The sequence below is a fragment of the Mirounga leonina genome, unplaced genomic scaffold, assembly GCF_011800145.1.
Source record: "Mirounga leonina isolate KUSES-001 unplaced genomic scaffold, KU_Mleo_1.0 Mir_91, whole genome shotgun sequence".
In the NCBI taxonomy this organism is placed as follows: domain Eukaryota; kingdom Metazoa; phylum Chordata; class Mammalia; order Carnivora; family Phocidae; genus Mirounga; species Mirounga leonina.
The window spans coordinates 4,164,105-4,190,540 of NW_023270839.1; the positions used below are offsets into that span (position 1 = coordinate 4,164,105).

Below are 26,436 nucleotides of genomic sequence, written 5' to 3' on the forward strand. Positions count from 1 at the left end.
TTAGAAATAGTAAGTGACTATAGGTAAATAGATGAATATATAGTATATCTATATAAAGAATTCCATGAAGCTATCTAAAATTCTATTTTATAAGAATATTTAGTGATAGAAAAAATGTTCACAACATAGTGAAGTAAATAAAGAAGAAGATAAAATTGCATAAATTGTATAATCCAATTGGGTAAAAATAAAGAAAATATATATACATACATACAAACTTAGAAAGTCTAAAAGAACAGATGAGATAAATGATAGATGGATGTATGATAGGTAGATAGATAGATAGATAGATAGATAGATAGATAGATAGATAGATAAATAGATAGGAAGAAAGAAGCTAGACAGAAAATGATTATACCTTGGTAGAATTATGGGTAAATTTTCTTTTTTTTTAACCTCCTAGAATGAATATGAATTAGTTTTATTATTTTTTTTAACAAGAACATGTTGTAAACCTCTAGGACATACATTTTATTACATAATTTATCACATTTTAATTGCTTAAAAGAGTAACAGCTTTAACTCTAAAGTTTAATATATATTGTGGGGAAATCTGGTCCTGCCTCCATTTTGTCCTCTCATTCCTAGATGTACCTTTAGAACATGATCTATATGGAAATTAGCAGGGTATAACTATTAAATAATGACACCGCTCTTGCATGCACTGATTCAAAAATAAAATGTAAGTTAATAAATTCTTCATAAAAATGACACTATTACACAGAAGGACACTACTGGAGATTGACGGTTGATTAAACCTCCAGCAAGATACATTTGTTTTCCAGTTCTATACTTATTGATTCTGTAGTAATAACTGCAGCGCAGAATTACTGCTTGCATTTACCTCAGCACAAGAAGACCTGATATTTTTTCACCAGAACATTATGTTTCCTAATTTACTTTTCAACTTCCTGGACATATCAAGAAAAATAAAATGAGTTAAAAAAACAAAACAAAAACAAACTGGCCCCTGATACTCCAATTGAGATCATCTGAAAATACAATAAAAATGTAAAAAGAATTTCTCCATGAAAACAAGAACAATTTTAATATAACAGAAATTGAAATTTAAAGTGTATTTGCTGACATAAAGCTTCATTTTAAGTATTTTTATTTCTGTATTAGATTAATAGCTAATATTTGGGTACACTTACCTCCTTTTCGTGTTACTGATTTACTATAATGGAGTTTATAAGGGAAAAGTATATCTAGCTGGAATAAATATGAACAGTAAGCTCTATTACATTCTTTTTGGTTTGCAAAAAATATTTTGCTAAAGTATATTTTGAATCACAGTGACAAAACTCTGCTTCCAGGGATATGAAGATTATTCAGTAGTGAAAAAAAACTATTTTCAAGTGACATGATAATAGACTTCTAACACTTCAGTATCCTAGAATACAGTAGCAAGGTGACAAGTAGTATTAGCATTTTCTGCTCTTTCTAGATACAGTCACAAAATAATTTGGGAGTATCTTTCAGCTTTTCTTTTTTAAAATTAGGACAAAGATAAACTCAAGATGTGTTTTAAGTGACATCAGTAGAGTGTAAGGAAATCTAAACAACCTATCATTTTAAAAGGTGTTTTAGCCTAATTTTATCTTTCATTTACAAAATTTGAAACATGTTAGATGTAGTTTGAGATATTTAAATTAACCCTCTAACCAGTTTTAAATTTATATTAAAATATTTCTTCGATCTTTACAGTTCCAATTAGATTTTATAGATTTTATCCTTTGTATTTATTATGTAGGCTAGGCTAAAAAAACAACTGGACCCAGATATATAAAAGATCAGCATGATGGGAAATTACTTCTTGCTCCATGGAATTTCCAAGTTTACAGGGTATGGGGAATGTCTCCTCCACCAAATCACTTGAGAATCCAAACTGAGGGCGACTTCTCTAACTTCAGTATGGAGTGTGCAAGGTTGCCTTGGAGATCATACTCCCAGTCAGTCAGGATGGGAAATGAGCATGGAGGCGTACTTTTAAGAGATCGGGGGGAGGGGGGGAGGGGTGCAGGGGAGGGGTATTCACAGAATTGACTATAGGTGCATGTACAGGAGAAGCTGGAAAATGTAGTTTAGGATAAAGAAGAACATGTTTTCTTGGATGCCTGCAAATAGCCGCCACCCAAGTTGGTCCCTCCACCCGTGTGCATATTTACTCCTGCCCAACTGAGACAACCTAATTACCCACTAGTTAGGGAAGTATGCCCAAAGTCTATTAGGTTTGAATTTGGTTCCTTATACTCTAATGACCTATGAATTGAGAGAGAAGTTATGAGTCCCTCCACACTCAACATTAGGGCAAAGGTGGGTTTGTTGTATGAAAACTCCTGTTTAAGAAAGGAAAAAATGAGAAACACATCACAGTTCCTAGTTTATGGTAGGATAGAATCTGGCAAGGTAGTCATCATGGAAAGCCCCTTCCCAGGGACCTAAAGAAAGTTTTTGATTATATCCAGTCTGCTTTCTGGGTGGATATTCCCTTCTTCTTCAGTGTATCCTGTGGCCCTTGGCTCTGCCCTTTGAGAAGTCCCTCCTTGTTGTCTTCAGTGTTTACATCTGAAGTGAGTGGGATGAAGTATATCCTACTTGGAAATTTCACAGTTTGGTCAACTATTTCCCTGCTGGTGAAATTCCTGGCATTGACTGGATGTGATGATCACATTCTTCTTTGCCCCATTACAAGGAGATGAGGATTTCTTCTTAAATTTTTATTTTATTCTTATTTTTTTTATTTTATTATGTTATGTTAATCACCATACAATACATCATTAGTTTTTGATGTGGTGATCCACGATCCATTGTTTTGATATAACACCCAGTGCTCCATGCAGTACATGCCCTCCTTAATACCCATCACCAGGCCAACCAATCCCCCCTCCTCCCTCCCCTCCAAAACCCTGTTTGTCTCTCAGAGTCCATATTCTCTCATGGTTCATCTCTCCCTCCGATTCCTGCCCCCTCTCATTTTTCCCTTCCTTCTCCTAATGTCCTCCATGCTATTCCTTATGTTCCACAAATAAGTGAAACCATATGATAATTGACATTCTCTGCTTGACTTATTTCACTGAGCATAATCTCCTCCAGTCCCATCCATGTTGATGTAAAAGTTGGGTATTCATCCTTTCTGATGGCTGAGTAATATTCCATTGTATATATGGACCACATCTTCTTTATCCATTCGTCTGTTGAAGGGCATCTCGGCTCTTTCCACAGTTTGGCTATTGCGGACATTGTTGCTATTAACATTGGGGTGCATATGGCCCTCTCAAGTTTTTAATATAACATCAGACTTATAGAAAAGTTGAAAGAATAATGCCCAAATCCCCATACCCGTATCACTGAAATTCCCAAATTGTTAATAATTTTATGGGCTTGTGGTTTCTGAGACAATATAATTCCATTAAAAATGTATATGCTTCTGATAAAGTTCCACGTGCCAGTCATTTCCATGTTCCAGTAAATGCTGCCAAAATTTTTTCCTAGCCATAATTTTTAAGTCAGCTCTATTAAGCTGGCTTTATTTCTTTGTTCTTCCTCTTTCTCCATCTCTCTCTCTCTGCCTGTGTCTCTCTCTCTCACCAATATTGCTTTAAGGTCATTTGAAACAGCAGGGGTGCAGGAGAAGATGGCCCTTCTCAAGTTGATTTTCGCAGGAGCTGAAGCTCTTTGATTATAATAGTGTCTTAATGTGCTGCTGGTCCTCAGAGCTTTTTTCAGTCTTATTTCTAATTGTTCAGGGTTCAGAGAAGTTTCGTTTTCAAACCCTACGATGCCTTTAATCTAGCTTTCTCTATTCCCTTCAATCTCTGTTGAAAACCAGCTAATTCTTGCCTGAGCTCAGCTCTTTCTCATAATACATGGCTCAGTGTAGCAAATAACAGTCACACATTTATAAACGTTCTAGCTTTTTCTCATCATTCACCCTAGAGCTATGGGTCCAACAGGCATTTGTTCTACCTTCCAAATGATTACAAATGAAGGTTTTCAAGATGCTTGGCCACCACATAGCCCCCGATTCCACTTTGTCACTTGCTGTACCCATCTTTTCTCACCACCTACCACATGACCTCCATTTGTTTTTTGTTGTTAGAGCAAAATTTTACATTAGAACACATTTTAATTTTTTCACAGCAGCACTCCATTTTGATAATATCATTTTTCTACTAGTTAGGGTGAGCTGGGCTATAGAAAAGGGAGCTAAACATGTAATAATTTAACATAGTATCATTCTCATGCAAACTGTCTTGGGGCATACCTAGGCAATGACCAATCCTGGGAGTAGGGGCACTCTAGGAGTTTTTATTTAGGGCAGAAGAAAGGGGAAGAAATATAAAGCAGTGCTCATGGGTGATTTTTATAAGATGGACCCAGAAATGTGCATATCACTTTCCTCACATTTTACCAGAGTATACTTGGTTACATTCACAGCAATCTGCAAGGGAAATCAAAAAAAGAGCCTTAGTTTTGCCCCCAGAAAAAAAAGAGAAGGTGAGCAGGTAGTAGTCTTCACCTCACTTTTGAATTTCTCAAAAGTGGTTGCATAACTCATGAGGAATCAAATACATGTAAAAATATAAAAGTATTAAGGGTAAAGAAAAGTAAAAGTAAAACATGTTTAACAGAGAGAGCAACAGTAACACTGAATTTATAGTCATTCATAATTTACATTTTATAATTTGAAAGGAAAGACTTCTTCCTTCAGTTTTTTGAATGAATATATATATTCCCCTGGTCACTGTCTCTTTGCTTATACATGTTTTGATATCAGTGATGATGAAATTATTATTATGCTGTGAGGTTTTATATTTTGTTTCAAGAGTAATGTGCATCTTGTCAAAAAAAAAAAAAACGGCAGAGAGGAAAATTTCAAGTTTCAATAAAGCTCTAATTTCTGATCACTCTGTGGCTTAGATACAATTATACCAGTCATAAGGCAAATATTACTTTCCTTTTTTAAGAAAACCAGTATCTTTTAACAGTAGGAAGGACTTTATGTGTCTACATAATTCATTTCTGTTAGGGTTGTCATGTTTGTTTTACTGATATAATTCAGGGGTTTGTTGTGGCAAGGGAGAAGAACACTGGACTACAAAATACATGGTAAATAGTACATATTTAATATTGACTATGGAGTATATTACATTACTCCTCTTTCTAGTTTATACATCTGAAACAAAGGGATTTTAACATATCCTGAATGTGGTCAAGGACCATAAACAATATCAGTGTGGCAAAGGTATTCCATATGTACATAAAAATTAAAGATAATGATTATATTTATTAAGCAATGATTAACAGAGCTTATTCAATCTTCATGAAACCTATGGTAGGTCCTGTCATTGTGCCTGTTTTACAGATGAGAAAATCGAGGCTCAATACTCTCAGTACTTACCCAAGATCCAAAAACAAAAAATAAAATAATAAAGCTACCTACAGTGATAGAATATAAACATCTATCTATCCGATCCTAAAATTCAGTCAAAACTGCCAGTATAATATATTGCCCTATATTATAATAGCAAATACTTCTATAGCATTTAATCAGCACCAACATAATTCTAGCAGCTTAACATCTATTAACTCATTTAATCCACATAACTAAACAGGGTAGGTATATTACTATTATGCAAGAGGAAAATGAAGCATGGGAAGGTTAAAGAGATTGCTCATGTTTACACAGCCAGTAAAGAGGAGAGAGCTAGGATTCATCCCCCAGCTGTTTGGCTCCAGGGTTTACATATTTAACTACTTCTCTATGCTGTGTCTCACATAATGCTCAATTCCAACGAAGAACAAATTGTATTAGAGGAACAAGTGACCCATTGGCACCCCGAGTAAAGTGCCTTCTTATAATACATGATTATTAAACTGTTTATATCCTATTGCCTTTCGGTTAACTGTTGGTTATTGACTAAACACGTAACATTGTCCATCTGAAAAAATACCTTTTGTTTATCTGTTGCTCTGCAAGCTTCATATATATTCAGGCCCTGAAGTCTCTTTTGCTAGAAATAATTAAAATTCATAAATATGGCATTCCTCTCTACACACATTTTAGTGTGTATTTCAAACCAGGCAAGACATGATGAGATTATGTTATACACCCAGCATGACTTTAGTTATGAATGACAGTCATATCTCATATCCTCAAACCTATGATACTTTTCTATTTCTCTCACTCAACCAACATTGCAGTGTTATAAATAACTTCAAATTTAATGACAGCATGAACATGTACCTTTGTTGAGAAGTTGAAATTAAGTTGTTTTTTTTACAATGAAAGTGAAGTTTTATTGTTAAAAAGAAGAAACTTATGGAGAGTAATGTATTCTAAAAGATATCTTTCGGCCCATCACACCCTACATAGTCAATCATCATGACTTTGATATCAAAACAAAACAAAATGAATAGAAGATTAAAATGATGACAATGAATGCATGCACTCTGGCTTGGATTTAAAATCTAAAGCCAATTTTCCTTTACCTGGGAAATTTGATCTTCCCCTAGTTTCTGTTTTTAAAAGGTTATTTTACCATGTCTCCAAACCATATGTGCAAATGCAAGTATGATGATCAAACTGAACCCTGGCCATGAGGGTTGAGTGGATGGCCCTTGTGCAGGGCCACATGTGGGGAATCTGCTCCTTGGGGCTAGTCCTCTAAAGGAGTAGCACTGCTACAGTGTGAGTCCTGAATTCTGTTGAATACCAACCTCCCACTTGTCCATCCTTAGATTTAGATAAATTTCTTACCAGAATCCTTCTGAGAAGATAATGCAGGGATTCCTTGTTGAGGCAGTCAATACTGCCTCTGCTCAGCAGCATACTTTGTTCACTTTATTAATCAGTCTTTCCTCAGCACTGTCATAGGTTTAGGACCCAGGAGAGAGTTAAAGATGTGACCTGAAGACAGCACCTCTAGAGTTCCACTGAACTGGAAACATTATTCCTGAAAGCACAGAAAAGGAGTGCTCTCTGAAAAGAGAATTAAACTTAGTATAACTGATAGAGGTAACTAAGCATCAATACACTCAGCAATAAGCTCTATCAAATGTCTTCCTCTAATTTTAAAACTCACAGCACCAGAATATAAATGTGTTCCCTAAAAGCAAGTAGTAAAGTATCCCATTTTCTTTCCCATTTATTTATACCCAAAATCTCTAGAAAAGTACCCAGGAATGAACATTATCTCCTCATTCTACAGTTAGGGAAACAGAGACATTGATGGATTAATTAAACAGATGACACCACTGGTTTAAAATTTTTTGCCCCTAAAGCCAGAGATGTTCCATAAAAATATAAAACTACTTTTTTTTAAACTTTGGGTTAAATGAAATGAGAAAATTAAACAAATGCGTCAATGTTGCTCCCCTAAGATGTGCATTTCCAAAACCGAGATGGGATAGGTGATTGTAAATGCATTACTCAGGTATTCCATTACTTATAATCTTTAATGAATGGCTTAACAGTCTCTCATTAATGGGTACTATCTAATCTTAAAGTAAGGTGTTCCCTAATGAGTGGATTTGGCAACATGAGTGGATAGAATTCATCCATACCAAAAGCCTCATCTTCAGTGAAGAGCAAAGGCCACTAAGACACATAAAAATGTTTCCTAAACTTGATCTAGAGGCTGTATTTGGTTATATTCTATTCTTTTTACATTTTGTCACCTTATTCACCTTGGATACAAATCTAAGTAATATTTGTAAACAGATTAGAACTTCACGTGAATAGAATAAAACATTTAAATACATACTCTTTTGTTATCAGAGTATTTCCCTTAGGAAAAAACCCTTCCTCTCAAAATTTAATTTGAATAGTAGGGTGAGAAACTGTTAATGACCATTTATTTTGGAATTGCTTATCTAATCTAATGTCAAAGACTTCAGAAAGTTCACCGAATTCTTTTGATTCATTTTTTACTGTATCATTAATTACAAATGTGTTCTGAATGAAGAATGGTGTATATATTTCTGTTACCACATTTTCTTGATCCATATTCCCAGAGATAACATTTTCCAGTTTATTCCAAGCTTTCCATAATCATCTTTCTTAAGGTCAAGAAAAAGACACAATAATGAGAAAGAACAAACAGCAGCTAACGGAAGGAGCAGTTCATAAAGGGCTGTAATGGCAATTCCACCCAGACAGCAAAGGAATGCAGCATTTTCACTGAGCGCTACCTGACAGATTCAATAATCAAGGGAAAGCCTTAATTGATGACACTTCATTAGCATAATGAGTTGAAGCTGGGAAAAGAGAGTCCCTTATTAATTAATCAAGCAAAGCAAGAACTGTTTCAGTCTCCTACACTCTGCCATTTTCCATTAATCAAGAAAATGTGTGTTAAACTCATTTGAAATCCCGGCATGTGGATTATCATTCCAAGAAAGAGCAATGGCAGAACGGTTTGCCCAGTTGCACACATCTGCTCTGGACTCATGCATGCCTCCAATTCAGATTTGCAAGGCTGAAACCATGCACAGAGAACACAGAGTAAGTGTTCTCCAAAACATGTAAATCAGCATCTCATTAGGAAAGTAAACAAAACCCCATCAGCCTCACTAGGAAAAAAAAAAAGAAAAAAAAAATATTTTGCCATGCTTCACCTATTGTCCAAAACCTCTGTTGCATGAAATACATATGTATTACACAAATAATATATATAATATATATATTATACACAAAATTTTTATAACCTGTTCAACATCCATAACTGATTCCAGATTCACTATTTCTGGCTCTTCATATTCTATTAGGTCACAAGAGAAATGATGATTGGTTGTGGGCTCTGGTACAAAGAAGTTATACACCCTAGGTCCCCAACTAACCACAGGCACAGGTGTTGAGAATCAATGCTAATGAGGTTAACAAGCCAAGATCAAAACTACGGAATCCCTATAGCAGAATGGACTTGAAGAGAGACTAAAACCAGGACTCTATTATTGTAAGGTCACTTCCCTGTGTTGTATTTTATAATCTTCAGGTGAGAGGTGGCTGTCAACACATTAATAAGCTAAAGAGAGCATAGAGTTTTGAAAACAGATCACTGGAAAGGAAGTCTATAGACTTGGATTTTGTATGTAGCTTTGACAACCACTAACTAGTTATGTGGCTTAGTTCAGTCCCTGGATGATAAGAGTGTTACTTTATTCCTAGATAGTATGAAGTTTGAACTAGAGGAACTCTTAATTCTGGTTTTTATAGTCTAAGATCAAAGGCCATTAAGAAAAGAAAGTAATCAGATCAGGCAAGGGTCTGATTTACTCAGGTAACCAGCTATGGAAATGTTAAGCAGTTTTATAATAATGGGTTAATCAAACTCTTTACTTGCTTTGAATCTCTTTGTGTCGATGTCTCCACATATTGTCATGCCAATTGTGCACTATCCAGACAGAGACTAGAGGTGACCAGGGCTCTCTATAGAATTATGTGATGCCCAAGCTGCATGGTCACACGTGACAGCTGTGCAAACCCAGCCAGGTAAAACCAGTCAGTTTGTCTGTCCATCTGTGCCTGTATATTTCTTATTGATCTATACCTGCTCCAGTTCAAAATGGATGTCAAGACTTATACAGAGAAAAATTGTATCCACTGTCTATTTATCAGCATTATTTTTAAGTGTTTGATATTCAAAAAACAAATTTGTTTGACAGAAAAGTGATTTATCTAAATATTCAAGTGGGTGCATTAAGCCCAGTAACAAAGTAAATCCACATCTGAAGCACTCTGGGCATTCTAGAACCTAAGTGCAGTGATATACAGATCACCAGAAAAGAGCCATTACTGCTCCAGGGGCTCTTTCAGGCAGCCAAATTTGTCCCAAGTGCTGAACATTAACTCTTTGAGCTCTGAGTGGAGATGGGCATTACCTCCTTGCAGGGCAATAACTTGTATCAATTTGGAAAGAGCTCAGCTTTGTGATGAGGAAGATTTTATAGTAGTAAATTGTATTTGGTAACTTGAAAATGGCTGAAGCCATCACCTATAACACAGGATGATGACCGGGGACTGCATGTTCTCAGGAGCTATTTTTTCTTATAAATATTTCATTGATTTTTCAGACCCACAAAGATTCCCTGTTGTCATAAAGTTGGTTTAATACATACAAAGGACTTTGTTCTATGCATATAAAGTGAAATCTCCTCTCAGGTATAATAGAAATAAGAAAAATGCCTCTTATACACAGGATCTAACTATTTTTGCATTCCAACTATTGACTTTCCAGGAAGACTTTCAGACCTTGTCACTATCTGCTGAGTATTTTTGCAATGTTCTGTTTTTGTGTAGAAGCATTATCAGCCAATAAAGAAACATAAAACTGATTTAAAAGTGAGAAAACATATCATATACCAAAAACAAAGTTAGCATAAACACAAGCAAAAATGAAAAAACAGCCAGAGAATTCTTTTTCTTGGATTCTGAGAAATGCTATCAGAAATATGTTTATTTCAATAAATATCAGACAGCTGCATTTTGATAAAGAATGACTCTCCCCTATTGTTGTGAAAATAATAAATTCTTATAAAAAGGTAAGAATTGAGATCAATTAAAAGGATGAAACCCGGGGCGCCTGGGTGGCACAGTCGGTTGGGTGTCTGCTTTCAGCTCGGGTCATGATCTCAGGGTCCTGGGATTGAGCCCTATGTTGGGCTCCCTGCTCTCAGGGAACCTGCTTCTCCCTCTCCTCCCTGCCCATGCTCTCTCTCACTATCTCTCTCTCTCAAATAAATAAATAAATAAATAAAATCTTAAAAAAAAAAAAGGATGAAACTCATTATCTTGATAACCTGAGAATATAAAGGCTGAAAGAATTGCTTCACCTAAAACAGAGCAAAACAACAGAGCCATTTAAAAGAAAATCCTACAAATAGAGATTTAAATCTTTTCAAATTTTAAAGTACATTTATTTTAAAATGTAGCTTGAATTTTAGAGAGGTGCAAGTTAGTTTAAGGGCTTGCCTACCAACCCACCTTTGAAATGATTTTACATCTGAAAAAACCAACCATATTCGAATATCAAGTATGAACTTAGTTCTTGTTTTGGGACAATGCATTATCCTTTTCAGCCCATTTACAATACTATTTTGTGTGTTGGAAGAGTAATGCCCCAAGTAAATAAACAGATAGATGAAACCACTCATAAAATACATGCAACATACAAGGCACACATCTGGAGGGAAATGAAATGAAAGTTATTCAAAAGTTCAAAAATATTATTAGAGAAAGGCAACTTTAGAATAACCTTACAGGGGCGCCTGGGTGGCTCAGTCGGTTGAGCGACTGCCTTCGGCTCAGGTCATGATCCTGGAGTCCCAGGATCGAGTCCTGCATCGGGCTCCCTGCTCGGCGGGGGGTCTGCTTCTCCCTCTGACCCTCTTCCCTCTCGTGCTCTCTGTCTCTCATTCTCTCTCTCAAATAAATAAATAAAATCTTAAAAAAAAAAAAAAAGAATAACCTTAAATGTACCAGAAAAGTTACATTATATTTAACTTCATATCTGCTATTTTCCATAAACCTTTAAGAAGGGTAGGAAACAGCAGAAGAGGATGAGGAACTGCTTTAAAAAGTAAGCACATCAAAGAAAGATCTAGATGTCCACTGTCTTTGTGTATAATTTCTTGTATGTCCAACTCATAATTAAGCAGAGAATACACTGACTACTGCTAGGAAAGAAAACAAAAAGTCCATCCACAATTTCAAAGCCTTTTGTTTATTCAGTCATAAAGCACACTCTGTAGTCAACAGGTCAGAGACAGGTTAACCATGACCATTTATCATCATTTAATATTTCCTGAGGATCTCCTGGATCTATTGTACTCCACAAGATACTGTGTAGACATCAGAGCTCAGGCTCATAGAGAAGGAGTAATGGTCAGGTGACAAAATGAACAAGTGATGAAGGCAGAAACAAAATCTCTATCTTCTAATTGCCAGGTCACTGCCTCATGCTAATGCCTGTTTTGTTGCTTTGTTGGACCAACAAGTGTACCTCATCATCCTTCTTGGAAAACTGTAAGGAAAATTCATGCTATTCTAACAGGATGACTGAAGGAATGAAAATGAATAGGATTTCTGTTCTTGATGCTTTTTATATGTGAAATTGGGGGTCTAAGAAATTACTCTGCTTAACAATCAATACTAAGAACCACAGTCACTAGGCCTCTTAGTAGCTGCAAAAGAAATACAAAAATTCAATTTTGACCTATTTTAACAAATACATTTTTAAAGTATGTAGTGCAACATATTATTACAGCAGAATCTTATGTGGTTATAACTAGTCTGGATATTTTATTACTGAAAGAATTTTGATTATGGCATAATTTGAAATTATTGATATAATTCATTGTATGAAGAAACTTTCAAGGAATTTGTGTTTTATTTTTTATTTTTTTAAAGATTTTATTTATTTATTTGAGAGCGATCATGAGCAGGGAGAGGGGTTCTGGGAGAAGCAGACTCCCTGATGAGCAGGGAGACCTATGTGGGACTAGATCCCAGGACTCTGGGATCATGACCTCAGCCAAAGGCAGACGCTTAACCGACTGAGCCACCCAGGCATCCAGGAATTTGTGTTTTAGAGAGCACTTATTCCAGGAAGTTTCTATGTTAAACCAAGAGCCAAAATTTAAGACAAAACATAGTTTTACAATGGTTATTTTACTACTGTGAATCTTTCAAAGAGAAATTAAAATTAATTTTTAAAAACTGGGACAACTGAGGGCCTCAAAAGTTTATATATATATATATATATATATATATATTATAAATGTTATATATATATGTGTGTGTGTGTGTGTGTGTGTGTAAATTTTCATCAACACAGAGGTGAGGAATAAATTAAAGCTTAGATGAAGAGTTAAGACACAGTACAAAACCTAGAAAACTTTGCTAGCCATGATGTAATTATCTCCAGACAAACCTAAAGGCTAATGCTGTCTCTTTAATAATTTTTGTAATCTCAAATCATCTCATTTTTCTCTATGATTTTTACAAAGAGAATTATTCACTTTTTACATTCAGGTTTCATTGAGAATAGTGTCCATGGATGTTATAAGGAAATGTAAGAAACATAGTGCACTCAGCACACCTTGGCATCTCTATTCAAGTATTTACCTCTACTTGTTTTAGAACATAGATTCAGAACACGTTTGATTATAGAAACTTTAAAAATTTGAGTCTGAGTTCATTTGAAATAGAGTAGCAATATATTCTAAGTCAAACCTTCAACTAATAATTTGATTTAAGTGTGCTCATGGGGAAAATGACACAAATTTGAAACCAATACTGTCCCAAGAAATTGATATATGCTCATTCAACCATAGAGATCAAATAGAAGTGGATTTTAATTTTAAAGATTTTTTTTTTACTCTGCTAACTTATTGCAGTTACTGGTTTGCCTCCCTTGTATCTTTCATTGGTCCTTTTTCATTGCCCTCTTCCAAGTCTATGATGAGCAGCTGATACAAAAAGAAGTGTATAAACACAAGTCATTATATTTATAAAGTGATCTCATGGGATTTACCTTACAAATCCTATCATTTTGTGACAGTTTATAAACATTTATAGAAATTGTATATGTGTATCAGTGTTTGTGTGGAAGCAATGCTGTATGTTCAAGATTGTTAAATCAATAGATACTGACAACTGGTGGAATCCAAGAGATTTAAATTCTGCAATTTCAAATTGGAGTAGAGATCATGGCTATCAATTTCAGAGAAGAACCTAGTAGATTAATATCAGTTATGACACTTTTAATTTCTTAAATAAAAGCTATGTGCTGGTAAGTAAATTTTATCAAAAACAAAAAAGCTTGGGGCGCCTGGGTGGCTCAGTCCTTAAGTGTCTGCCTTCGGCTCGGGGTCGTGGTCCCAGGGTCCTGGGCTCGAGTCCAGCATCGGGCTCCCTGCTCAGCAGGAAGCCTGCTTCTCCCTCTCCCGCTCCCCCTGCTTGTGTTCCCTCTCTCACTGTGTCTCTCTCTGTCAAATAAATGAAATCTTAAAAAAAAAAAAAAAACTTTAGAAAAATGAAAAACAGGGCACCTGGTGGCTCAGTCCATTAAGTGGCTTCCTTCGGCTCAGGTCATGATCACGGGATCGAACCCCGCATCGGGCTCCCTGTTCAGCAGAGAGCTTGCTTCTCCCTCTGCCCCTCACCCCGCTAATGTGCACTCTCTCTCAAATAAATAAATAAAATAAAATCTTTAAATTTTTTTTTTAAAAATTAGAAAAATGAAAAACAAGTCTAATATTTTGATACAATAACTCAATAGGGAAAGGAATAAATATTATCAAACTATATACTGGAAGAATTAATCATTGGATCATGTGAAATTTAGTCACAACCATCATTTTAGATTTCTTTTTTATATTTCTCCCTCTAAGGCCCTTACAGTTATTTTGGTAATATAGTGCAAGAAAATAAAACCTCCACCATCACAAAGAGAAAACACTGGGATTCCATTATCGAGGTGAATATATGAATCACCCTTATCCATAATGCACAGGTTTAAAAAAAAAGATTTTATTTATTTATTTGAGAGAGAGAGACAGCAGATCGAGAGACAGAGCATGAGCTGGGGTGGGGGGGGGAGAGGGAGAGGGAAAAGCAGGCTCCCCACTGAGCAAGGAGCCCTGGGATCATGACCTGAGCTGAAGGCATATGCTTAACCTACTGAGCCACCCAGGTGCCCCGCATCGAGCACAATTTTAACTAGAATGTGAAAAAGGTTCTGCCAAAGGTGGGAGGTAAAAAGTAAAAGGATCCTTCTAGAAATAAATATCATTGAAGAATTCATGTATGCATTAGAAAGTTCATAAGTGCATAGAAAGCCACAATAGCTCTCTTTACCTGGGAAAGATATGAAGTAATTTTGCATGTGTGTGTGTGAATCAATCAAAGATCATAAGATTAATGTTCCTCTCTTATTTCCCCAGGTCCAATTCATGGCACTCTCTGCTTGTTTAGAAAAATGTGTTACAATCTTCACTCCACCACATCTCTCATCTGTGTACTCTTTCTGGTCCCACAAATAACTTTAGTTCAGTCTGCCTTTATCTCCCTAGAGGAATAGGAAAGAGGTGGGTAATTACAGAGGTCACATTTTTTTTTGAGAAGGTGGAATGCATGATACACCTAACATGTTTAATTGGAAGAGGGATACTTCATCCAAAGTAACAGTGGGTATATCAGACAGTAGGGGGTTACAGACGCAGAGTTCAAAGTTTTGTGATGGGAAGGTAAAAAAGTACATGTCTGATTATTTCTGATTTTTCAATTAAGTACAAAGTTTGGTCATCAGTGGAGAGCAAAACAGAGAGGGAAGTAGGAACAGAACATACAGGGGAAATAATATGATATCAATGGTTGTTTTGAAGCCTTCTAGATGTTTTAAACAAAGTACACAGCTATGAATCCTACAAATGTAAAACAAAGCTTTTCTTGTCCCCATTCGCATTCAAGTTAGATAACAAATGCTCTGAAAATCCACTTTGGCCAGCAAGTGTTCTTTCAGAAGATATAGAAGGGCAGAAGGAATAATTGTAGATGATATTGTTAAGGAATCATGGTGATAACATATATGGTTCTCCACTAGTCTTTTTAACAAAAAATTACCACAAGGAAATTGTATGACAAACTACTTCCAATACATCTGTCTCAATAAATTTGCTCAATAATTTTATTTCTGGTTCCAAAAGGAAGCATTGGCATTCTAATGCAGTATCTGCCTTGAGTGCCTTATGACTTTGCCTTGGCCAGGCTGGATGTGGATGTTCTTATTCCTCACTTGGTCCTTGACAATAAATCTGGTTTTCTCATTGGAGAAAGCATAAAACTCTATCCACAGTCATATCTGTGGAATACATGTCCTACTTTGGATCCTAGGTGAATAAACCAGCTCTATCAGCAAAACATCATAAATATTTAAATAGCGATTATTATAGTACAGTACAAAGGGAGAAAAAGCTACTATATGTCTGGAAAGAAAGAACGACCCTTGGTAAGAGTAAGGGAGTGATTTGTTTACTAGAATGATGGAATCATTTTCAAATTAGCAATATAGAGACACAGGCAGAAGGGATATTGGAGAAGTCCACTTAAAAAAATAAAAAAAGTGAAGCACAGGTTGGAGTCTGATTCTCATGAAGTTGAATGCAGGCCCAAGACTAGTCTATGAGGAAGGACGATTTGATGCTAAAACCGATAATGCTGACATACAATCCCTTAAGCCTTTCTGTTCTAGGAAACCTGTAGCATTTGAGATAGAAACTCTAAATCAGCAGTTCTCAACTGGAAGTGCAGTTGTTCTCCAGAAACATTTAGCAATCTCTGCAGATGTTTGTTGTTGTTGTCATAACTGGGGGGGTGCTACTGGCACCTAATGGGTAGACCCCATAAATGCTACTAAACATCCTACAATGCAGAGGGCAGCCCCTCACAACAAAGAATTATCTGGCCCAAAAAGTCAATATCACTGAGGTCGAGGAATTCTGTTTTAAATAATGGCCAAGTGACTCCACTTGTAAGAAGACTGAAGAGTGGGTGGGGGATTTACCATTCCTATGTATTCAGGGCTATTCTTATTTATGTTGCAGTCCTCAGATAAATCATGGAGAAACAACCTTGTATTCATGTGGGTTTTAGTCATTATTTTAAATGTTCTCTCTTTCCTCATATCTGAGGACTGATAACACTTTTTGGTCATATCGTTGGTCTCTCTCTAGAATTTGCTCTGCTCTCTCCCTACAAAATTTTCTCTACTTTATAGCCTGCCTCCTGCTTCCAAAACAGCTCCACCTTCAACTCTTATCTAACTTCACACTTTGTGAGGTAAATGACTTTGATCTGGACACCCTTGTATTATGTTCTTGCTGTATCCCAAGATATGATGTGACAATTGCAAACATGTACCTCATTATACAGCTGGGATATTTCACAAAATATTGTTGGGATAACATATCAATACTTAACAAAGAACTAATGTGAACTAATACACACTGAAGCATATCTTCCCCCACCCCCTCACAGTTCAGAGTGTTAGACCATTTGTTAATTACAGTTTTCATTCATCAGAGAACAAAAATACCCTGCCACAGATGCCCACCAGCCTTGGAGAACTGCCAAAGGCGGCAAGTTCTATAGCCACTTTCCTGGAAACACAAAGGACAATGTGTTTATTTAATTATGTTGTGCTAGAAGCTCACAATATTTAGCTGCTTCCAACTTGTCTGCATAATAATGATTGCATGGAATCAGTTATAGTGATAAAAGCACTTTCATACAGGAGGTATTGTTCTTTCCCCTTGAATCATATATCTCTTTATCCATATACATGCTTTAAATTCAGCACATGTTTAGATAATCCTCTTTGTGACAGCTTCTGCAGCATCTCTGAACAGAAATAAAAATAAAGAGAGAGCTTGGAACATTTTGTTCCTTTTAGTATATAAAGAATTGAAAATGCAAAGCACTGAAAATTTAAGGATTTAGAACTCCTGATAAGCATAAAATCTTTTCCAACCACACTATTTCAAATTTTAGAGGGAAGTAATAATGTAATAATAAATTAGTCTGTAGCATGTGGAGTTGCTTTAGAAAACAAGTTTGGTTTTTTTCTATAATATGCCACTGAAAGTACCTCTTCCTGATGAACTGTCCTCGTTTTTTTACAGCACAATGTTAGGTTACTTATTGCTCTTTCAAAATGGGCCAGCTCTCATCATATATTTTCTGCATATTTTATTATGAATGATAAAATTTGTTTATGTGAGTAAAGTAAAAAAGCCCACATTTTTCATGATGAACTAGTTTTTGGGTAGAGGCATGATTCTCTTTTCCTTAAAAAAAATACTAAATTTGATTGCTTACTTAAATTATATATCTGCTGAGCTCTAAATTTGTATTATTATCTTTTGACATAAGGCACTGCATCAGTTAGCACATATATATATATATATATATATATATATAAGAAATATTATAGGAGAGATGTGTCTATGGATAAGCTCCCCAAATTCCCACATATCAAAGTAACTAGGGCAATCTTCCTAATAAGGTGGGGATGCATGGGGGAATGTCTCTATCTAGAAACATCTTTAAGCTACCATCTGCAACAAAACAAAACAAACAAGACCATAATTAATCTGTTCTCAAAAATCCCTACTGGCATTTTTATATGACTTCAAGATTGCAAGATACTCTGGTTTGATTTGGCCTACATACTTTCTTTCTTTTCTTCATTTACTTCATTTTTTAGTTAAATAACTAGTCATGGTAAAATGGTAGTGCAATGGGAAAATCTGGATCCTAACAGTCAGAATTTTTAAAAAATAAGGCAAAACACGCATGCAAAGGTATAAGATGGTATGAGATGTCCCAGCACTAGTGCTGATGATTGTAAATAAACTACATTTCCATGAAAAAGTATTCAACTTGCTCCAGAATGCTTGCAAACACAGAAGTCAGTATCACATGGGGAGACCAGAAAATCTCACATAACAACTATGCAGATGTTCTATATTCTATGTCAGCACACTCTAGGCAGGAAGTTCTAGAGAACAGTTTGTAGTTGATTCAAAAATGGTCCTTCCTAAAGAGGAAACATAATTTCTTTTATTCCACAAAAGACCTTCCTAGACATACCCTTCTTCTGACCAAGAAAAGAGAGTTCTCGAATTTAGGAGGAATTTACCTTTTAACATCCAAAGAGCTAGGAAAGCAAACCATCTGTTTACTTTAAGGGGTTGGCATCAGTGATTCTGAAACATTACTACCACACTATCTTTAAATTCCTTTAGAACACAGGCAAGTTGTGTTCTATCATTTTGAGCATCAAATCTATATAGCATAGCAACAAATATACTTAAAAACTGTAGATTAATACTCAAAATTATGTAGGGAATAATGTAAGCTAAAGTTAATGTGAACAAAAAAATGGCAGCAAAATCAATAATGCCCCCTACAAGGAAGGATTTGGTGTATGTCTTAGGTTCAGTGTGATTTAGCCCAATCTTTGAGGTAGAGACCATCAAATTTACCAGATGGTGAACACACAAGGAATGCTTCACTCCACAGTGATAGCATTCCTATTCTATAGACTGGACTAGAAAAGTTGACAGATAAAATTCCACATCATTTGTAATAAGGCTTCAAATAAAAATAATGTGGGCATCATTTGGGGATGGAGGAAGAACGAGGAATTCCTGTAATTAAAATAATTTCCTTTAAATATTCTGCTTAACCGTGATTTATTGCATGTGGCATCTTTATCTCAAATCACAAAATATTCCTTATCATCATGTGATTTTGACTTTGACAAGTTGTGGTTTGTCTCTCACAAATAACATGGCAAGTAGGAATATTGCTTGCAATTCTTGGTTATAAAGAGATATATGTCTTAATCCAATTCAATTCTACAAAAATTTTTAAACATGTTCCATTATTCTTTCTTTCACGGTGTACAAGCTTAAGAGCTCACTGTCTAAAGAGGGAGAATTAGGTCCCATAAGAAGTCTGGGACAAAGAAAAGGGCATCTGACAATGTCTTGGAGGATAAACAAAGCTTCCCGGAGTGATTAAGCAGGTAGGGGAAAGAGCACGTCGAAGACAGGTGAGCCAGGCACAATGGGCACATGGAAAGGTCTTGATGTGAAAGAAAATACAGACTTGCAGGAATTCCATAGGCTGACGTGAATTTACAGACTGTTTTTGTTGTTTATTTCTAGCCCTTAAAAAATCATCTTTAAATATAATTTCTATTATTTGAGGTATCCACGCAGTTTCAATAATTAGCTCTAACTACGAAAATCTTGTTGCAAACACAGTGGTCAGAAATTTTTATTCAGATTTCCAAAGCAACATTTGCAAATCCTTATTGTAAATCATTGGCCCTCAAAGAGGCATGCAGAAGCTTTACCATGCATTCTACCTAATAGGTAGGGGAAGTAGGTTATATTTGTATACTTAATAATATCCATCCAGTTGTAAGGTTATCAATTCTACATCTAAGTAAGCAAGCTGCCCATCAGTTCTGAGATGTATAACTGTCATATTAATCTTACTGCTTCTGTGGATTGATAGAAAGCAGTTATGACTTCTTTTTACATTCCACATTTTACAAGTGGAATTGCAAATTTTTCTGGCAGTGAGATGGTCTAGGAAAAAGAATTAGTGATTCAAAGTATCATATTTTCTATTACATCATGGTTTGTTAGCAGTACAGTATATATGAAGACCTTGATTTCCAACTTTATATTATTCCTAACCAAAACATAGGGAGTACTAAAATACAGCTTTCAACTCCTCTATTTACTATTATTTTTATTAAAATAAGATTTGCATGCAATAATACCTAGAAAATCCTCATATCAATTGTGGTCAAGATGGTGACCAGTACTTTATCTAACAGTATCAACTCCCTGCAAAGATCCTTAAATGCCTGACTCTCCATCACATTCACTGTACTCAGAAAGGCACACATCATGATCTATGGTCACCTCTAACTTCACTTCTTGCTTGGCTTTCAACCTATGCTTTAACCATATTGAATTATTTCATTTTTGCATTACACGCCAGCCAAGGTTCTCACCTTCCATCTGTGCACTTGTTACTTTGTGTGCTTTTGCTCTTATACCACTTCATCTGATTAATGCATTCTTAACTGGCTCAGTTTACCACAGATGTCACCTCTTCCAAGGTGTTAATGCTTTCCTAGGCCTCCCAATCTGGATTAGGTGCCTCTTAAAATTGTTTCCTATGCACCTTATCCTTTATCAAAACCTTTGTCATATTGAATTTGCTCATATGTTTGCACTTCCAGTAAAATAGAAGCCACATATTGGAGGTAGCTCTGTATTTCAAATGCCTAATACTATTTCTAGGCATTAGTAGTTGAATAAAAAAGTAAAAACATGCAGATGAATACTGTTTCTTCCTCCCATTAAATGGGCATTTTGAGGTTGGCTTAGGAATGCTGGGTTATTTTTCCTCTGTCTTCATATTGAGTTTTTATTCATTTAATTCATGTGTTAGAGAAAATTGATTTTCTTGCCTGACTTCTAAACTCAGCAGTACAGTTTTGACAATGCTGGAGCCTGGTGTTTTATTTGTTTTTCTGTGCTCTGAATGGATTTCAGTGGTTTGTTCTATACTATTTACTATTATAATCTGAATTTCAATGAGAATTTGAAGTGTCACAAGCTCTGTTGTGCGTGTGTTGCTTCTGAGGAGAGAAAGCCAAAGGTTAGTGGGCTTAATATCTATTCTGTAGTTTCTTTTATTGGACTAGTTTATGTGCATTATCACAGGCATGTCTGTCTTTTTTTTTTTTTTAAGATTTTATTTATTTTTTAGAGAGCGAGCGAGAGAGAAACAGCATGAGAGGGGAGAGGGTCAGAGGGAGAAGCAGGCTCCCCGCTGAGCCGGGAGCCCGATGTGGGACTCGATCCCAGGACCTCGGGATCATGACCTGAGCCGAAGGCAGACGCTTAACCATCTGAGCCACCCAGGCGCCCCAGGCATGTCTTTCTATACAACAGTATCTGAAATTATTGTAAAATGACCCCATAATTCCAAGGAGATTTAGTTACATATTTGGCATCTTGAAATGAGACAGCAAAACTACCAAACATCTGTTAAGTTATTCTGAATAATCTAAAACTGTCTTTAATAACAAAGTCTTACTTTTATATAGCATTTAAAAATCCCATCATAAAATGTCTTTTCATAAAAACAATATTTAACAATTATTATCTCTACCTGCCAATAATATGATTGAGTCAAAAACATATTGAGATAATTTTTTAGAAATCAAATTGATATTGATAGGACACATTTCTCCTGAATCTCAGCCCTGGTCTCTATTCAACTGAACAACAAGATAGAGTCAATAACTGGTATTTACTCAATTAATAATTCCAATGATAACTTCACAGATTGTCTTTTCAAAGAAAACTTTGATTTTTAAAATGTCTCTACACCGATTTGGGTAGTTCTTTTCCTGAGTGATTCAGGTTATCCTGAAAAACACTGGTGTGATAATAGAAAGACACAAGCAGACATAATTAAGGTATTTACATTTTTTTTAAGAAAAGTATAAAGAATCTTAGAGAGATGATTAAATAGATAAGGAGGTGATACAGCATATTACCACTTGAAAGTACAAATTTTTCAGTCCTCCCAAAGTTCCCCAAGAAAGCACAGAGCCTTTGAAAAAAGGACACTTTTTGCTGGATGTGAAGAAGCCCAGCTCTACCACTGCCAAAGGGTTTCATGTTCTGCTCCAAAGCCCTCTCCACCTTATTACATCTGTCCTGGGCATTGGCTATGTTTGCTTATCACTACATGTAACTGGAACAAAACTAATCACTATTATTTTTCCTGAATGAGTAAGTGAAACAAAGATCAGTTCCTAAGGTGGAACATTCCCTACAGTGTTTCTTAATGGGATTCAAACAGGATATTTAGCATCCCTGGCTCCTACCCAATAAATTCTAGTGCTATCTTTTTGTGCAACCAAAAATGCCTTCTGACATTTACAAATGCCCTACCTTAGACCCATGGAATGGGGAACCTGAGAATTCTTCCCACATCAGATGTTTTTTGGGGAAAAAACAGGAAAAAAATTTCTGCTTTCATGTCTTCATATTTTATTGGAAAAATGCTATAATATTTCCTGTAATCCTCTCGGTCCATTTTCCTTTCTGCAAAATCATCTAAGATACAATTGTCTAGAGGATGAATGTACATATATTACATATCATATATATTATATATACATTATTTCATGATAACAATGAATAGTGTCTGACAAATATCAGACAAATGGAATGGGATAGAAATATTTCCTATGATTTAAAGTTAAAAGGATACACACCTACTACCATTTCCACCTATCAGCAAATTCAGATACACTTTAGAGAGGGATCTATTCTCTGTTGGAACTCTTTTCTTGACAGGAAGTAACTTTACACTTATGAACAACGATTACTGTAAAGTTGTTTTCCTTACGTGAGTCATTATCTGCTTACCTATAAACCAATGGCTTTAATTTTGACATCCAAGTGACATAGGATATAAGGAATATATTGTATATTTTCCAGGAATATCCTGCAAAATTTTAAGACAACATTTTATAGACTTATTCTTAGTCCTATCATTCTACACAGAGCGTAATTTCCAAAGACCCCTTGATTCTGATCCCTTTAGTCTAGACATGTTGCAGGCAGTTAATATGTCTCTTAATACTCAGACTCTCACAGTGAATGCAATAGGCCAAACTACTTGACTTAAACAGAATATTATGGGGATGTTAATCCCCATGTTCTGGATAGTATCAGGGTTTCTACAAATAACATTTGCAATAGCTTCTGTTGTTTTTGGCAACAACAACTGTCAACTGAGTTATCAACTGATTTTAAAATGTACACAATAAATATCTCAAAATCTACCTAAATTCATATGCTACTTTCAGTTCCTAATTCTGATTACACATGCAATATTTTGGCTATTCTAAACTTTGCCTTCCATAGATTCGGTAAACTTAACTTTTATGCCAGTTGTATAATCACTTTTACCTATAAAATTGTGATAGTAATATTTGTCTGCCTTTAATAATGAAATTTAATAAATTATATGTGTAAAAGGTTACATTCCACATTTAAATTTCAGCAGTGCCTACACAATAGACCCTTAATAGCTATCAGTTCGCTTTTCTCTCCCCACCTTATTTTCACCTCTGCAACATTTATTGAAAAATTCAAGAAGAAACTCTATAAGATACCATCAATAATTGCCCTCTAGATTCACTATGATCTATTAATAGTATAATTGGGAATGGCGATTAATTAACCCTTAATATGCCAACCTATAATTCATTTGATCTACAGTATCCCACATTGCTTTAAGTATATTGTTTAATGCCTTACAGAAATTCAGATATATTATGTCTAAACTGTTCACCCCTTCTATCACTTTAATAATGAAAAACAACAACCACAAAGTATATTAGATGGCAAGATATGTTCTTACTAAATTAATTTAGATGCCTAAATGATTAACAAACTATCTTTTCAAGTTTTAAATTTCAAACTTAAGAAAAACAGAAATGTATAACATGTAACACAGCTTAACAACACAATGTAATAGACATGCATTACGAGAATAACTAGTTTCCCATAGTTTCCCAGATTTCATTCTGACCTTTTTTTTAATTAGCCCATCTTTTTAAAAATTATTTATTTTTATTGTTATGCTAATCCCCATACATTACATCATCAGTTTTAGATGTAGTGTTCCATGATTCATTGTTTGCGTATAACACCCCATGCTCCATGCAGTACATGCCCTCTTTAATACCCATCACCAGGCTAACCCGTCCCCCCACCCCCTCCCCTCTAGAACCCTCAGTTTGTTTCTCAGAGTCCATAGTCTTTCATGGTTTGTCTCCCCCTCTGATTCCCCCCCTTCATTTTTCCCTTCCTACTATCTTCTTTTTTTTTTAAAACATATCATGTATTATTTGTTTCAGAGGTACAGGTCTGTGATTCAATGGTCTTACACAATTCACAGCGCTCACCATAGCACATACCCTCCCCAATGTCTTTTTATAATAGAAACTAAGTCCTGTTCTCAGAGCTTTAGCAGTACACATATACCTGCCCAGCTAAAGATCATATTTGATAATCTCCTTGTACTGCATGTGAACAAGGACTCAGTGTTTGCAAACAGAATATGAGTAAAAGTGATATGTACAGGGGTACCTGGGGGGCCCAACTGGTTAAGCATCGGATGCTTGGTTTCAGCTCAGGTCATGATCTCAGGGTTGAGAGACTGAGCCCCATGTTGGGCTCCACACTCAACATGGAGTCTGCTCGAGATTCTCTCTCCTTCTCACTCTGCCCCGCCCACTTGTGCTCTCTCTCTCTAAAATAAATAAATCAGTCTTTTTAAAAAGTGAAATGTACAATCTCCTCTTGATTTCCCTAAAAGAAAACTGCCTCTCTACTTGCCTTCTCCTAGGCTAGAGATGGAAGTGCTGCTTGTGTGCCAGCTCCAACAATCCGATTTAGGCAATTTATCTATATTATAGATGCTACTCAGTTATTCTTCTCTGAATCATCATATTTTCAGCTCTCCTTCTCCAGAGATAATCACCATTCTCAAAACTAGTAGGAAAGATTACTTATTGTTTTTACTCTGATTTGCTATTGAAGCAGCAAAGAAGCTGTGACAAAGGTACACTAGAAAAGGCTATAAGTGAGTAAATAAACATAGCTGCTTATTGACTGTCTAGTTGCTTATGGATGTGCGTCAATAGTTTGGTGAGAAATATAGTGTGTGCAGAATAAAATATTTGCCACACTGAAGGATTCCAGAGCGTTTTATACCATTAGGCTTTAGAAGACAAATGTAAGTCCTTGAGGTCTGACATATTAAAAGAAATATATATATATATATATATTTATTCATTCATATACACATATGATATATATATTCATTCATTCATTCATTCATTCATTTTTGCTGTGTAACACCGATATTCTTTTATTGCATTAACAGACTTTAAGAAAATTGGGCCCTGGTCTGTTCAAGCTTTATGCTCTTCCTATATTCAATGGTATTTTTAAATCAGATGCTCAGTCTTTATAAACCAGATATTGACCTCAGGGATAAAGAATTGTTAAAGTATGGGCATGCAGTTACACTGCACTGTCACTCTGTAAATATTTGTTAAATTACACTGAATGCATATTAGAGTATAATCCAGTCAAAACTAGCAAAAATGAGATATAGATTCCAAAAAGAGTAACATTTCATTATTGACTTTTTGCTGTGATTTAGAGCACTCTGCTTTTTAGTGTATATAATAGTGGAAAGTGTGTACCATGTAAAAAAGGAAATCATATAAAACTGGCTTGATACCACCACAAATTAGATATTTACAAATGAAAACTATATTTATATCAACAGAATTAAGCATTAACAGCCAATACCAAAATATTCCATTATTTACCTGGTAAAGTTACACACTGAGTTTTGTATATTTACTACCTTTACCTTTACTACAGAGTCAAGACCACTACATATAGACATATAGTTTTTATTTTCTCCCAGTCCCAAAAGTTGGTAATAAATGTTGATAAAATGTTGGTGATAAAAGTTTAAGGAACAAGAAATGCTTTTTGCAGAACAGTAAAATATTAGCTTCCGTGATTCTCAGACACTATGTGTTAGTGACTAGAGCTTGATCTTTACCTTTCAACCAAAAAATCTTTTGACCACATTACCCAAAAATTAATCCCAGTAATTGTGTGTTAGCTTGAGATTCCCTTGAAAAAAGAACCTGAAGTAAGGGTTCACATACAAAGTGTTTCTTTGGGAAAACAATCAAATATAGAGGAGTGGGAAGACAGAACAGTGAAAAC

At 35.4% G+C, this 26,436-nt stretch overlaps 1 long non-coding RNA gene across 1 annotated transcript in view; it reads right to left on the reverse strand.

Annotated features, from left to right (window-relative positions):
- The window catches only part of LOC118003047, a 452,014-nt gene that overhangs the window by 122,508 nt on the left and 303,070 nt on the right, over positions 1-26,436 (reverse strand). The window contains exon 5 of the long non-coding RNA XR_004677248.1: positions 6,764-6,959. This is a non-coding gene — a long non-coding RNA (uncharacterized LOC118003047). The remainder of the gene's footprint in view (positions 1-6,763; positions 6,960-26,436) is intronic.